This window comes from Herpailurus yagouaroundi, unplaced genomic scaffold (assembly GCF_014898765.1).
Source record: "Herpailurus yagouaroundi ecotype Mexico unplaced genomic scaffold, PumYag 187, whole genome shotgun sequence".
Taxonomy (NCBI): domain Eukaryota; kingdom Metazoa; phylum Chordata; class Mammalia; order Carnivora; family Felidae; genus Herpailurus; species Herpailurus yagouaroundi.
Window position 1 is genome coordinate 7573765 of NW_024412418.1, and position 16156 is coordinate 7589920.

General features: G+C 43.5%; 1 long non-coding RNA gene across 2 annotated transcripts in view; it reads left to right on the forward strand.

Moving 5' to 3' along the window:
- The window catches only part of LOC121043477 (uncharacterized), a 119878-nt gene that overhangs the window by 67409 nt on the left and 36313 nt on the right, over window positions 1-16156 (forward strand). For both annotated transcript variants that reach the window (XR_005796839.1, XR_005796841.1), the window contains exon 3: window positions 1125-1249. This is a non-coding gene — a long non-coding RNA (uncharacterized LOC121043477). The remainder of the gene's footprint in view (window positions 1-1124; window positions 1250-16156) is intronic.

Below are 16156 nucleotides of genomic sequence, written 5' to 3' on the forward strand. Positions count from 1 at the left end.
AAGAAGAAGAAGAAGAAGAAGAAGAAGAAGAAGAAGAAGAAGAAGAAGAAGAAGAAGAATTATTCTTAGCCTTATCAGTTTGCAAGAATTTGTTTCACAGGGTATCTTATGCTCTGGTTAAACACACTGGGTTGAATACATGTTTACTTGCAAGTTCTCTTAAAATCCCATTTAAATTTTTTTTTTCAACGTTTATTTATTTTTGGGACAGAGAGAGACAGAGCATGAACGGGGGAGGGGCAGAGAGAGAGGGAGACACAGAATCGGAAACAGGCTCCAGGCTCTGAGCCGTCAGCCCAGAGCCCGACGCGGGGCTCGAACTCACGGATCGCGAGATCGTGACCTGGCTGAAGTCAGACGCTTAACCGACTGCGCCACCCAGGCGCCCCTTAAAATCCCATTTAAATGGACAAGGAGAATGGGCAAAGAGACATCAGTGGACAAGAGAAAGGATGGTAGGAGCAGGTACTCAAACCCTGCAGGGAAAAATGCCCACAGGAAGTCAAAAAGCTTGCCTAACAGAATCCCAGAAAGGCCCAGGCATTTCAGGGAGTCACAGAAGGAGGAGTGAGGGTGAAACTTAGTGATGAATTAAATTCGGTAGGAATGGGTGAATCAACGGTGACATCCCCTTCGCTCCACCCCCTACCCCCACCTCTTCCCTCTCTCACCACCTCCAGGCAGGAGACTGGAAGATTCTTCTCTGGAAAAACTAAGCACTCCCAGAGGAGGGAGCTGCCCCGTGAAAAAGCTAGTGTGCCACCAGAGCACCTAACAGTGAACTCCACCAGTTGACAAGCCCCAAGTCACACACAGAGCCCTCCATCAGCCTGTAGTGCCTCCCTCTCAGTGTAGATCCTCAGCCAAAGATCACCAGGCATGTGAACAAAGCTTCCTGACAAGGAAGATGTCAGGAATTTTCTTCAGGTAAATGAGGCAATGCTCATTCAGATTTCTGCTCAAATGTCACTTCATCAGAGAGACTTCCCCTCGACAGAACCTTCCACTACTCTCTACCCTTCACTCTGCCTCATATCAGAGAGAACAGAAAAATGGAAGGGAGAACATTATTAAAATAAGTAATAGGAAAATTTTCCCCAGAACTGAAGGTTATGAATTTCTAGTTTGACAGGGTCCATTGGGTGCCAAGCACGATGACAGAAAAAGACCCCACTGAGGCATATCGCTGTGAAATTTTAGAACCCTAGAGATGAAGAAAAAAAATCCTAAAAACTTCTCAAGACACAAGGTAGGTTTCTTGTTTTGTTTTTGTTTTTGTTTTTGTTTTTGTTTTTACAAAGGATCAGCAATCAGAATGGCCTCATAATGCTCAATAAAAACATCAGAAGCTGGAAGAAAATAGAGCAAGCTATCAAAATCCTGAGGGGAAATGATCCCAACCTGTAATTCTGTATTCAGTTCAATTATCAATGAAAAGTTGAAGGGAGGTAAAGACATTTTTAGATAACGCAGCATTATTTTTCTTGGAATAAAGCAAGCTAGAAGGTGACATGGGATTCAGAGGGTCTAAATCAGGAGAGTGGCGAAGGAAGCTTCTAGGATTCGAGGTGCTGGTCAATGGAAACAACCAGTACAGTGGAAGGAAAAAGCAGTTAGGGAGGTCTGTGAGAAAAAACGGAATGAGTAGAGATGATCTGAATTGCTTGGTTTGAGGAAATGTCAAAGTGCTGTTAGAAGGCCTGAGAAAAATAATTGCTTGGTATCCAGAATACTAAGCAAGTGAAAAAAAAAAAGAGGTAATTATTAACTTTGGGGTAAACAAAAAGTTGTCCAAGAAGAGAAGCATATCTTGGTACACTAGCTCAAGTGAGGAAAAATGATATAATCATAATAAGGTCAACATTAAGTGTTAACATAAGCAGGAATTATAACCACCTTGAGCATAAGAGGGGAACAGGTACCGCTTTAGAAAAGCAAACTCCTCCTTCATCAGGCTGGCCAATAGTTGATGGGGAACTCGACAGATGGAGACATAGCATCTAAGTTTGTCCTTTAGAGTTATGAAGGTAAACACCAGAAAAAATATGCAAATTAGTGATCATGGTGGCCTCTGGAGTGAAGAGGAGCTGATTTTCATTAAAGGTGTATTTAGCAAAATTTAACTCCTTAAACTAAGAGCAATCGTTACTTTGAGAAAGATAAAAGTGAAGTTTTGAAGCTTTGCAACTCTTGTATGCACCCCTCCTTCATCAGCCCGTGTGAACAGAATAAAATCTCCACTCGAGGTTAAGACCTGGCTCAGGCTTACCCTTCTCCCTGAGTTTGATGTGAGGAGGTCTGGAGAGGTCGTCTTGCTCACAGACCTCACCCCTGCTGGTGATGGATGTCTACCATGTGGCAATGGTGGGGAAGAGAGAGCAGTGGACTGGGGTTAAAAGATTTGGGTTCAAATTTAGTTTCTGCCGCATGTTAGCCACTTGGTGTTAGAAAAAAACTCATCTCAAATATTCCCTGTGCACCCACAAGACAGCTGTTAGACACTGGGGGTACACATCCCTGTCTTTGGGGAGATTAAAGAAGGGGATAAGTTAGCTTCTTCATGGATAGGGGCTGCTGGCTGGCTCAATCAGTAGAGCACATGACTCGCTCGCTCTCTCTCTCTTTTTAAAATTTCAATCCAAGTTAGTTAACATACAGTGTAATAGTGATTTCAGGAATAGAATTTATTGATTCATCATTTATATATAACATCCAGTACTCATTCCAACAAGTGTCTTCCTTAATGCCCATCACTCCCTCTTAGCCCATCCCCCCACCCAACACCCCAACAGCAACCCTCAGTTTATTCTTTATATTTAAGAGTCTCTTATGGTTTGTCTCTCTCTCTGTTTTTTTATATTATCTTTGCTTCCCTTCCCTATGTTCATCTGTTTTGCATCTTAAATTCCACATATGAGTGAAATCATATGATATTTGTCTTTCTCTGATTGACTTATTTCACTCAGCATAATACACTCTAGTTCCATCCACATTGTTGCAAATGGCAAGATTTCATTCTTTTTGACTGCTGAGTAATATTCCACTGTATATATATACCTCATCTTTTTTATCCATTCATCACTTGAGGGGCATATGGGCTCTTTCCATACTTGGACTATTGTCGATAGTGCTGCTATAAACATTGGGGTGCATGTGCCCCTTTGAATCAGCACTCCTGTATCCTTTGAGTAAATACCTAGTAGTGCAATTTCTGGGTCATAGGGTAGTTCTATTTTTAATTTTTTGAGGAAACTCCATACTGTTTTCCAGAGTGGCCGCACCAGCTTGCATTCCCACCAGCAGTGCAAAAAGGGTTCCCCTTTCTCTGCATCCTTGCCAACATCTGTTGTTGCCAGAGTTGTTAATTTTAGCATCCTGACAGGTGTGAGGTGGTATCTCATTGTGGTTTTGATTTGTATTTCCCTGATGATGAGTGATGTTGAGCATTTTTTCATGTGTCTGTTAGCCATCTGGATGTCTTCTTTGGAGAAGTGTCTGTTCATGCCTTTTGCCCATTTCTTTACTGGATTATTTGTTTTTTGGGTGTTGAGTTTGATATGTTCCTTATAGATTTTGGATACTAACCCATTATCTGATATGTCATTTGCAAATATCTTCTCCCATTCCATCAGTTGCCTTTTAGTTTTGTTGATTGTTTCCTTTGCTGTGCAGAAGCTTTTTATCTTGGTGAGGTCCCAATAGTTCAGTTTTGCTTTTGTTCCCTTGCCTCTGGGGACATATCAAGTAAGAAGTTGCTGCAGCTGAGGTCAAAGAGGTTGTTGCCTGTTTTCTCCTCTAGGATTTTGATTGTTTCCTGTCTTATATTTAGGTCTTTCATACATTTTGAGTTTATTTTTGTGTATGGTGTAAGAAAGTGATCCACGTTCATTCTTCTGCATGTCGCTGTCCAGTTTTCCCAGCACCATTTGAAGAGACTGTTTTTTCCATTGGCTATTCTTTCTTGCTTTGTCAAAGATTAGCTGGCCATACGTTTGTGGGTCCATTTCTGTATTCTCTATTCTGTTCCATTAATCTATGAGAGCACATGACTCTCATAGTTATGTGGGTCATGGGTTCAAGCCCCATGCTGGGCATGGAGCCTCCTTAAAGAAAAAAAGACATATGGGGTGCCTGGGTGGCTCAGTCGGTTAAGCATCCAACTTCAGCTCAGGTCATGATCTCAGGGTCCGTGAGTTTGAGCCCCGTGTCGGACTCTGTGCTGTCAGTTCAGAGCCTGCAGTCTGCTTCGGATTCTGTGTCTCCCTCTCTCTCTGCCCCTCCCCTGCTCGTACTCTCTTTCTATCAAAAAATAAATAAATGTTAAAAAAAAGAAAAAAGTAATAATTTCTTCATAGATAAAATAAGAACTCATTTTTTCACTTATTCAACAACTACTTACTGAACATCTTTGTGCAGGAGCCTGGCTCTGAGCTGGGATAAAGCACCAGGAGAACCTGGCTGCTGGGGAAGGAGTAGCAGTGACTATGGCTGGGGCTCTGGGTTACCAGACTTGCAGAGCACACGAAGACTGCAGGATAAAGAGGGACCAGAAACACAGCATCTCAGGGCCAAGACCCAGACTCAAAGCCCTTTTACTGGAAGGTGGGGTTACATTAGTGGTAGCTAGCTCCACCCTACATTGTACCATTATATTTTCCTTCTTAGGACTATCTCCAGAGGGCTAGGATTTCAGGGTTTTATAGATGAGAGCCTTAAAAAATATCTAGGGGGTACCTGGCTGGCTCAGTTGGTTAAGTACCTGACTCTAGATTTTACCTCAGGTCATGACCTCACAGTTTGTGAGTTTGAGCCCCACATTTGTCTCTGTGCTGACCGTGCAGAGCCTGCATGGGATTCTCTCTCTCTTTCCCTCTCTCTGCCCCTCCCTGCTCTCAATTAAATAAATAAATAAATAAATAAATAAATAAATAAATAAATAGATAATCTAGGCCACTAATTCCTACACTTTTCCAATTCATAAGTCAGTAACATCATCAAACTGATTTGGTGGGCCAACAGAGAGTTACCAACTTTTTACTTGCTAAATGAAGACATGGGAAAGAAACATCCAGGAGAAAAACCCAGCTACCATCTACCATCATTTCACAAAAGAAATGACAGCTTACTATAAAAGGTAGGAAAGACATAATCTCAGAATAAAGGACAGCCTTTTACACTTCATGAAGTTAACTTCCTTCATGAAAACATACTATGTTGGCTTTATTTTTCTCATTTCACCGCAGACCTGCACTGAACCAAGGCCAGCTTCAGGCACCCTTTTACTCACCAATCCCTTCGTGTTATGGGTAAAGAGATCACGGGTCAAGCCTGGATCAGATGTCCGGGATTAAGAGCCAGGACTCAGAGCCCTGTCTCCCACCCTCTTTCTCAGCTTCCATTTGTACTACAAATCCACTCTGATGGGCAGGAAAGAGTGGAATCACTGACCAGCTCCTGCCCTGATGAAAGGAGGGAGAAAAACTTAAGGAGAATGACTTCCCAGGGAGTCTACTGTCCTCTCTCACACCTTCCTGACACCTCCACCCCCCAACTGCCCACTCTCCAGGCCCCCTCTTCGGCCTTCCTCTGTGACTTGTGACTCTTGTAGGATTGGACGCATCTGACACTGTTGACGATTCTCTCTCCTTGAACCTCTCCCTCCCCTGGCATTTTGCACCAGTGTCTGTGGGTTCCCCTTCTGCTTCCTAAGTAACCCTTCCTCCTTCACTCATTCCTCTTTCTGTCTTAGAAATGTAGGTATTCCCTGGCATTCCTTCATTGATCTCATTCATTACCATTTACATGCGGACAGTTCCCAAACTTTTACTAACCCCAGTGTTGTCCTTTCTTCCGAGCTTCAGACTCATGTTGTTAATGGATATGTTGCTATCCACCTGTAACTCTGGAAGTCACCCAAAATAACATGTTGCAGTCAGAAAGCTTCCTTTTCCTTCTAAATCTGCTCCTCCTTCCCTTTTTCCCTGCCTCAGCTACAGCTATCACCCTCCACTCTACCTCCAAAGGTAGACATTGTGGAGTCAAACTTGACACCTCTTCCTTCCTTCCTGCCACTTTTGGATCTGGCACACATCCAGCCTATCCTTTCTTAGAAATGTCTTGGGGCGCCTGGGTGGCTCAGTCGGTTGGGCGTCCGACTTCGGCTCAGGTCACGATCTCACGGTCCATGAGTTCGAGCCCCACGTTGGGCTCTGTGCTGACAGCCCAGCGCCTGGAGCCTGCTTCAGGTTCTGTGTCTCCCTGTCTCTCTGACCCTCCCCCGCTCATTCTCTCTCTCTCTCTCTCTCTCTCTCTCTCTCAAAAATAAATGTTTAAAAAAATTAAAAAGAACTGTCCTTCTAATCTTAAATGTCTTTAAGCCCATCCTCACTGCCTGACAGTGTCATTTCTTTCCTTTGCTAGTGCAACTAATGCAGCATTTCCCTAATTGGCTGCCACACCAGCACTCACCCACCTCTTTTGTGCCCAACTGCTCTATTATCTAAAATACAAACCTGAGCATGCTGCTGTCTTTCTTATGAAACCTCTATTAGAATCAAAAAATTTTTTAAAAAGGAGAATTTTAAAAAGTATAATCCTCAATGCTGATGAGGATGCTGTGAAACCGGCAATCTCATTTATTGCTAATAGAAATGCAATTTGTCGAATCATTTTAGAATGCAATTTAAGGATACATCACAAAAGCTTAAACATATTCAGTCTTTGACTAGTAATTCTACTTCTGAGAAGCTGAGGAAATAACCCCATCTATGAAAAAGCTTCATGAACAAAGATATTTATTACATCATTATTTATATGGAGAGAAACTGGAAAGAGCCTATGTTACAATAAAAGTAATCTATGATACTGGATGGCCTATTATACAGCTATTAAAAATGACATTTACTCATAGAAAAAAGACAAAATAAAATAGACTAAAATGTCTGTAATGATTATTTCTAACTGGTGGGATTATGGATGACTTTAATTTTCTTTTTTTTTATAATTTTCTATATTTTCCAAAGTTTCTACCATAAATAACTATTATAATTAGGTAAGAAAATTTACTTTTAACTAATGCTTAGAATAAGTTTATGGTAACTGAAAAAAAGAGCAGCATATCAAATTGTACATAAAACATGATCTCACTACAACCACAAATGAGAGTATAAGGAAATACAGCAAACCATTCATACTGATTGCCCCGTGGTGATAGCACTGTAGGGAATTTTTTGTTGATTTCACCTTCCTGCTTTTCCAACTACAGTGGAAGAAGAGTAGACACACACACACACACACACACACACACACACACACACACACCACACACCCCATTGCCTGCAGGATTTAACCCACATACCTTACTATGGCCTAATTGCCACAGGGACCCTGGATGACATTTAAAAAAATTTGAGCTATAATTCGCATACCATAAAATTCACCTTTTAATTTGTACACCTCAGTGGTTTTTAGTATATTCACTAAGTTGTACGACCTAATTCCAGAACATTTTTATCAACCCCAAAAGAAAGCCTGTACCAATTAGCAGTCACTCCCCATTCCCCCCTTTTCCCCTCATTAATCTACTTTGGGTTTCTATTAATTTGCCTATTCTGGACATTTCGTACAAATAGAAGCATACAGGATGTGGTCTTTTGCATCTGGTTCTTTCATTTAGCATAATGCTTTGGAGTTCATCTGTGTTTTAGCCCTTATCAATACTTCATTCCTCTTAATTGCCAAATAACATTCCATTGTATGGACGTACCACATTTTGTTTATTCATTTATCAATTGATGGGCATTTTAGTTGTTCTCACTTTTTGGCTATTGTAATTCTTGCTGCTGTGAACATTCATGTACAGGTATTTGTGTGATTATGTTTTCAGTTCTCTTGGGTGTATATATAGGAGTGGAATTGATGGGTCATGTGGTAGGTCTATGTTTAACTTTTTGAGGGACTGTTTTCAAAGCAGCTACCCTATTTTACATTCCTACCAGCACTGTATGAGGGTTTCAATTTCTCCACATCCCCACCGACACTTGATAATGTCTGTCTTTGTTATTGTAGCCATTTTAGTGGGCATAAAGTGGCATCTCATTGTGGTTTTGATTTGTATTTCCGTAATGAGTAGTGATATGAAATTTTTCGTGTACTTAATTGGTCATTTCTTTGGGGAAATATCTATTTAAGTCTTTTGCCCATTTTAAAATGTAAGGTTGTTTGTCTTTTCACTGTTGAGTTGTAACCGATCTTTGTATATTCCAGTCTCTTATCAGATATATAATTTGCAAATATTTTCTCCCATTCTGTGGGTTGTCTTTTTAGTTTGATGGTCTCCTTTAAAACACAAAAGTTTAAAAGTTTTTTTTAATGTTTATTTATTTTTGAGAGAGAGAGTGTGAGTGGGGGGACCAAGAGAGAGGGAGACATAGAATCTGAAGCAGGCTCCAGGCCCGTCAGCATAGAGCCCAAAGCAGGGCTCAAACTCACAAACTGTGACATCATGACCTAAGCCGAAGTTGGATGCTTACCTGGCTGAGCCACCCAGGTGCCCTAAAACACAAAAGTTTAAATTTGAAGTTCAATTTATCTATCTTTTCTTTTGTGCTTTTGGTGTCACAGCTAATAAACAAACCATTGCCTGATCCAAGATGATGAAGGTGTGCACCTAGGTTTTCTTCTTTTTTTTTTTTTAACTTTATTTATTTATTTTGAGGTGGGGGGGGGCAGAGAGAGAGCAAGGGATGGGCAGAGAGAAAGAGAATCCCAAGCAGGCTCCATGCTGTCAGCTCAGAGCCCACCACGGGGCTCAATGCCCCTAAACACAAGATCAAGACCTGAGCCAAAACCAAGAGTCAGACACTTAACTGACTGAGACACTTAACTGACTGAGACACCCAGGCGCCCTGCACCTGGGTTTTCTTCTGAGCGTTTTCGTTTTAATGCTTGCATTCAGGTCTTTGATCCATGTTGAATTTCCTTTCGTATGTGGTGTGAGGTGGGAGTCTAACTTCATTCATTTCCATGTGGATGTCCGGTTGTCCCTGCACCCTTTGTTAAAAAGACTATTCTTTCTTGGGAGATCGAGCCCTGCAGAGCCTGCTTGGGATTCTCTCTCTCCCTCTCTCTCGGCCCCTCCCTTGCTCTTGCGTGCATATGCTTATGCGTGCTCTCGCTCACTCTCTCAAAAACAAATAAGTACATTTTTAAAAATTAAAAAAAATACTATTCTTTCTCCACTGAATTAGTTAGCATGCCGGTTGCAACCAGCTGACCTTAAATATCAGGGCCGGATGACATTTTAGCTTATCTGCTAGTCTTCATCAGACTTCTGTTTGCTAAGCTTTTCTCATCCTTGATACCTGTGGACAGGCTGGTCCTTCACCTAACATCCACTTGTGTTGGTAGCTGACCATCTTCATTCTCCAGATATTATCTGTACCCACAGCCTTCCCTTCTCCCCCCAAGGCAGTCAGCTTCTGTGTTCCTGGAGCATTTTGCTCATTCCTCTCTCTATCATTGCTCTATTCACCTTGTATTAACGTGATTTATTCATGAATTCACCTGGATATACTTTGAGATTTCTGAGAGCTGCACCCATGTCTTAATTCTCTTTGAAGCATGCAGCACGGCACCTGGCACTTAACAGGTATTTCATGAATGTCAGTTGAGTGACCATTGACTGAAATTTCTGAAAATAAGCACTATGCTGAGGACTTTAATGGGAAGAGAAAGGAGCAAATTATTGGATCAATGCCTCTCACCCTCTCCCCTTCAATTCCAGAGACTAGTATTTGTTCATTCATTCATTTGTTCAACAAGTTTTTATTAAGTACCTGTTCTGTGCTAGGCATTGAGCTAGGAGCTCAATGTGATAATGTGGTGAACGCAAGCAGACGTGGTCCCTACCCTTAGTGGTGTGTACAGGGTAGTGCGTAAATCAACATTAATAAAAGAATCATATAGACACAAAAAATGCAAGCACCTGTCATCAGACCATCTCTTGTGCTCTCTACCTACCTCCTGGTCATGTGTTCGTTGGTAATTTGACCACCGGGCTCACTGACTTTCTCTGCACCTCCACTCGTGCCATTGTCTGTGGTGACTCTAAGACCCATGTAGATGACCATCTGTTACCCTGACTCTTGTTTCTTGATGCTTCAATACCATCATCCTCTCCTCCTCCGCACCTCAGCCATAGTCACACACAGACCTTGCCACAAGTACAGAACCTCTAAACTTTCCATTCCAACCATCCCATTCAGATCATCACCATGGATCTTCCCAGCTCAGTGATCCTAGGACTACCGTTCCAACGATTCTCCCACCTGTTGAGGTCTTCAATCCCCTGACCCTCTACCATATTTTCCTGTCCTTCACCACATAGGTCCTCCTTTCCTCCTCACCCAACCTGGACTCTATGGCCTAGTATTGTGATTGTTCCATAACGCCCATGCTCCCTGTGTCCACCTACCCAAACCCCAACCCTGGTTAAACCCTGTGGAGCACCTCTTTGGTACTTGCCCCTGGTCACAGGAACATGGCTGGAGAAAACAGTAGCAACTGCACAGACAGGTCTTGTTTTACATTGAAGTCCTCAAACAAGTGGACTGCCTCAGCACTGCCCAGCGATCCTACTACCGTCCCCAGTCAGTCTGCCACCCTCCAAGATGGCTATTTGTACCTTCTCCTCTTTTCTCCAGCCTCAGTGCCCTTCTCCTGCCTAGTTCTCAGCTGATGATCTCATCTTCCTATTCACTGAGAAAACAGAGGCCATCAGAATGCTCATTATCCACCACTAAACTGACCAGCCTCCAGCATCAATATGTATGTGCTGTGCCCTCTCCTGTCGCAGATTACAAATTGTCCCCGTGCATGTGGAGCGCCAAGCTCTCCACCTGGACCCTGGACCCCATTCTTCCTCATTTATTGGAGGACTGGTTGCAGTGATCTCTCTCTTGTGAATCACCAATGTCATCCTTCCTACTAGAACATTCCTTTTAGCGCACAACTATATTGCAATGCTTCCCATCTTAAAACAGAGTAAAAACCCAAACAGAAACACCCTCCAGAATGCTCATGTGTTTCCCTGCTCCTTGTTGTAGCAAAATTCCCCAAAAGACTTGTCTAAATGTCCTCCAACCTCATGTAGTACCTTCCCAATTTGCTCTCTCAATTCTAGCCACATTGGCTTTCTGCTGTTCTTTGGACTTACTAAGTTCATTCCTGCCCCAGGACTTTTGTCCTTGCTGTTCCTTTTGTCTGAACTCATCTTTCCATTCACCTCTTCATGGTTCGTTCCCTCATTTCACTGAAGCCTCATTTTAAGTGTCATCTGTTCAGAAAGTGTCATCTTCTCCACTGCCCTTATCTGAAGTGATTACCTCTGCTCCTGCCACCACACTAATCCTTACCCAGCCTTCTCTTCCTCACAGCACTTACCACTGCCTGATGTTCTAGTAGGTGTGTATGTGTTTGTTTGCTTATTGCCTCTTCTGTTAGAGTGGAAGCTCCCTTGGGACTTCTTTGTTCACCATTATATTCCTCACCTCCAGAATACTGTCTGACACATAGTAGACACTCAATAACTATGAATTAATAAATAGATGGATGGCTGAACATGATTCTGTGAGGATATAGAAGGGAAGGATTTACCCAGTCAGGAAAGGTAGAGAAAGCTTCCTTGAGGATGTATGATATTGGGACAAAAAGAGAGGGCTAACCAAGTGCGCTAGGGAGGGACAAATATTCCAGACATCAGGAGTGTGCAAAGGTCCTGGGGCTGGAAGGAGTGCAGCAAATTCAAGCTGAGAGAAGGCCTGCATGGGGCACAGGGAATGAGAGGGAGCCGGTATGAGGTGGGCAAGAGCCAGGCCCTGCCATTCTTCCTACAAAAATGCCATGAAGGGCCTGGAGGCCTGGGGTATGCTCTGGCTTCTGTCCTAACAGCAGTGGGAGGCCTTGGATGAAAGGCACAATGTGATTAGATTTGCATTTGAAAAGCTCCCCCTGATGCACTTATTATTGCTAATAATGATGATATGATGATGATGATAAATGCTTGCATCTGGATAGTGAAAGGTCTTTTCAAAGTATTTTCACACTCTCCACCCGAGCCTCAGCCTCTTGAATCCACCAGCAAAGCTGCTGAACCTGAAGATGTAGTGTTCTACTGTTACAGGGATCAGGTTTTCTGAATCCCAAATCAGGGCCCATGGTCTGAGAAAGGACATTCTACCCCCACCCCTCCTTATTTTTTTTTTTTTTAAAGTATATAAAAGCTATACATTCCAATCACATTTAATTACACACTTAACAAACTGTCTCCATTAAAAAAATGCCCAGATATTGAGACTGTTCCAGAAAGTTAGGGGGAAGTTATTACCGTAAGCAGCCTCGCATTGTCACCAAGACATAGTCACACTTTTAAAGTGATATGTGTCCTAACGTTGTTGGGCTATAAATTCAATATATTAGGACAATGATTTAAAAGTCAACCAAAGTTCTTCTCCCTCCTCCCCTCAGTAAAAGGGCAGTCGCTCCTGTGAGTTTGGAGGTCCTGTTCTGATTTTGGGGGGGGGGGGGGGAGGAGAGTGGAGAGAATGCTGAGGCCTTGACCTTTTGGGAGCTGGGGGCTCAGGGGGTCATGAGCACAATGTCCCTTCAGGGAGATAACCCAGCTAACATATGCTGCTGTTACTGTTGTGTATTTTGAGTGATGGTGAACCTGCTGAGTTTATGAATGGGAAACAAACTCCAGGGAAGGCGGGAGAGGATGGTGGGTAGGAACAGAGGCAGATGAGGGTAGACAAAGATTCTCTGATTCTAGAAATAAATGTGCCTGTATACACACAAATACACGGGAAGATGCTAAAATCAAGTCTTCCCCTGAGTCTGTTTGGGAGATGGGCAAAGGGACTCAGTGTGATCTTACAAATGGAATGATGGGCCTTAAGATGTCTTTCTAGAAGTCTCCTGGAGGAAACCAAGAGGAAAGGGTGACTTTCTGGGTGATGACTGTGGAGAATGGTCACAAAAGAGAGGCGCGGTGAGCCCTAGGGACCAGGGAATTTATGGCAATCAGCCATCAGAACTAGAACGTGAATGAGTCACGTTCTTTCCTTCTGCTATTAGTAACTGGCATCACTTGGCTGGGAAATAAAAGGCCGAGATGTGATTTTATAACTGCTTTCAAGTAGGGAGAAGGTTTTCCTTTGGAAGATGGTCATGAGCTGTTTTCAGCCCTTAGGAGGGGAAACCAGCTTATTCCCATGCTGGGTGTAGATTTCAAGAGCTTTTCAGTTTAAGAACTGCCAGACCCTGAGGCTGGCTCTGGATGAAGACTCAGGAAGTCCCCAGAGGGTCCTGAGGTCTCAGCATGAGGCTTTAGAGTTGGGGGTTCCATGGGGGTGTGCTGTCTTGTTCCCCAAAGCCTCCTTCTCCAGGTGTGGGGCAGTGGTATGTGGGCTCCATCAGCACCTGCCCACAGCTCTCCACACTCTGGAACGATCCTCAGATGGTGAACCTGACCGCATCCTGGGGAGGCCAGCCTCCTCACCTCTTGGGGAAGATGGTTGGGTTCACCATCTGAATCATGAATGCAAGAGGCCCGTGTCCTTTCCAATGCCATCTGACATGAGAAGTATGACAGAAGGGAAGTCAAAGTGGAAAGAGACAGTAGTCTTAACCAATTGTTGTTAACATATTTTACAAAAACACATGATCATGTAAACTCATTACCAGGCCCCTCTAAGGGCGTTGCAAGGGGCTCATGCAAGTGTGTGTGTATGGGGGGGGGGGTAAACCCCTGAAGTTTCTTTACCTTCAAGGCACATCCATCTTTGATGCCCAGCACTGTACATTCATGACTTTATTGAATCTTTACAATATTCCTGTGAGATAAGTACTGTTCTGTCTCCATTTCCCAGGAGACCGAGACTTGGGGAAGTTAGGAACTTGTCACACAACTGGGGTGAGTGAACAGGGCTTTGAGCCCATTGATCTAACTCAAGGGTTAGCATTTATTTCTTTTTCTTTTAAAAAGGATTTTTTTAATGTTTATTTTTGAGAAACAGAGAGACAGTACGAGTGGTGAAGGGCAGGGAGAGAGAGGGAGACACAGAATCCGAAGCAGTTTCCAGGCTCTGAGCTGTCAGCACAGGGCCCGATGTGGGGCTCGAACCCACGAACTGTGAGATCATGACCCGAGCTGAAGTCGGAAGCTCAACCGACTGAGCCACCCAGGCACCCCAGGAGTTAGCATTTCTTTTTTTTTTTTTAATTTTTTTTAAGGTTGATTCATTTTTCAGAGACAGAGACAGAGCGTGAGCGGGGGAGGGGCAGAGAGAGAGGGAGACACAGAATCTGAAACAGGCTCCAGGCTCTGAGCTGTCAGCACAGATGAAAAAGTCCGTGAGATCCGAACCCACAGTCCGTGAGATCATGACCTGAGGCGAAGTCAGAAGCTTAACCGACTGAGCCACCCTGGCACCCCAAGAAAACTAATTTTAAAATGATTGTGAGATAGTAGGCATTTTTATCTACACTATCTCATTTAATGTCTTTCTTAAGTGTGTTTGTTTGTTTTATAAAAAGCACACAAAAAGGCTCCGATGTGGGGGCCGAACTCATGGACGGCGAGATCATGACCTGAGCCAAAGTTGGACGCTTAACTGACTGAGCCACCCAGGTGCCCCAGGAGTTAGCATTTCTAACCACTACTCCCCACTGCCTTCTCTTACCCTCCAGGAGCATATATTCCTAGAGAAACCAAGCACATGTATGTAGTGTCCTACCTTCCTTCCAGTCTCTGCTCAAATATAACCTCATCAAAAAGAGTTAACCAGGTGAGGTAGGGAGGGACAAGCATTCCAGACAAGAGGAGTGTGCAAAGGTCCTGGGGCTTGAAGGAATGTGGCGAACTGGGGAAGCCTGCCTAGGGGCACAGGGAATGAGAGGGAGTTAGTATGAGGTGGGCCTGCCATTCCTTTTTACAAAGAATGGTCACCCATCCTCAACCCTGTTCTAATTTCCTCCAGTGTGCTTTTGATCAACTGACATACTCTATACCTAATTTCTATCAACTTCCTTCTTGCTAGAATGTGAATTTCATGAAGGCAGGGACCTCATCTGTTTTATTCATTGCTGTATGCCCAGTGCCTAGGATGTTATCTGGCAATTCAGGTGGGCATTTGATATATATTTATTGAATTAACCAATTACACAATTAAATAGTTACAGTACCAGCCTGTTCTTCATAAATGGCTGGAGCATGTTACAGCCAACAGGTGTTATAGTGGTTAGAAGACCGAAAACATTTCAAACCAGGAGATTATCAGACAGGGTTTCCAAAAGGAGGTTGGCCCGTGAAGGATGGCTAAGCTAATATATATATTTAGGAGGCAATGGCGGGGGAAGGGATAGGATTGGGTAGCAGTCCAGCAAGCTGCTTGGCATGCCTCCCAGCCTCTGCCAGGCTCCTTGGATGTGGGCCTCTGTGCTATATTCACACATCATCTAAGTGGGTTGTGAAACACTGGCACTAGCTACCAAGGGATGCTATGGTTTCTCCTTCCTTGGAGATCTTTAAAAATAGGAATAAGCAATCAACTGTCCTAAATTCTTTAGGAAGGGAAGCACTGGCATTGTTGGCTCCTACAGTGTATGAGGTAGTTTAACTTTTTCATCTGATACAAGCATCTCAAGAGCTTGTGAGGTTGGTACTATTATTATCCCCATTTTATAGATGAGGAAACCATCTAGGAAGGAAGCTCATACACCAGTTATGAGAGGTGTCTCTGTGACTGCAGAGCCTGTGGGCTCCCCACTACCCCCGAGGCTCTGACGCTCTGTGCTCCAGTCTGTCCTTTTAGGATGCGTGCATCCTGTATTAGAATAGCACAGGGTGCTTCCTAAGGCTGACAGTAACCAGTAGACGTCTCATAATGGTGGGGGCAAAAGTGACTCCTGTCAGGTGACTGAATTTTATTTGATCTTAGGGCAGGATTTCTTTGAGGCAGGAGGTTGGACCAGACGACCTGTTCTTGCCTCTGCTGCAGTGTTGTTTTAAAACGTTGTAAAGAGGTGGGATGAGTAGCAGCGATAGCTTGCTAGTTCAGGGGACTTGGGATTAAAGCACTCACTGAATTAACGCCGG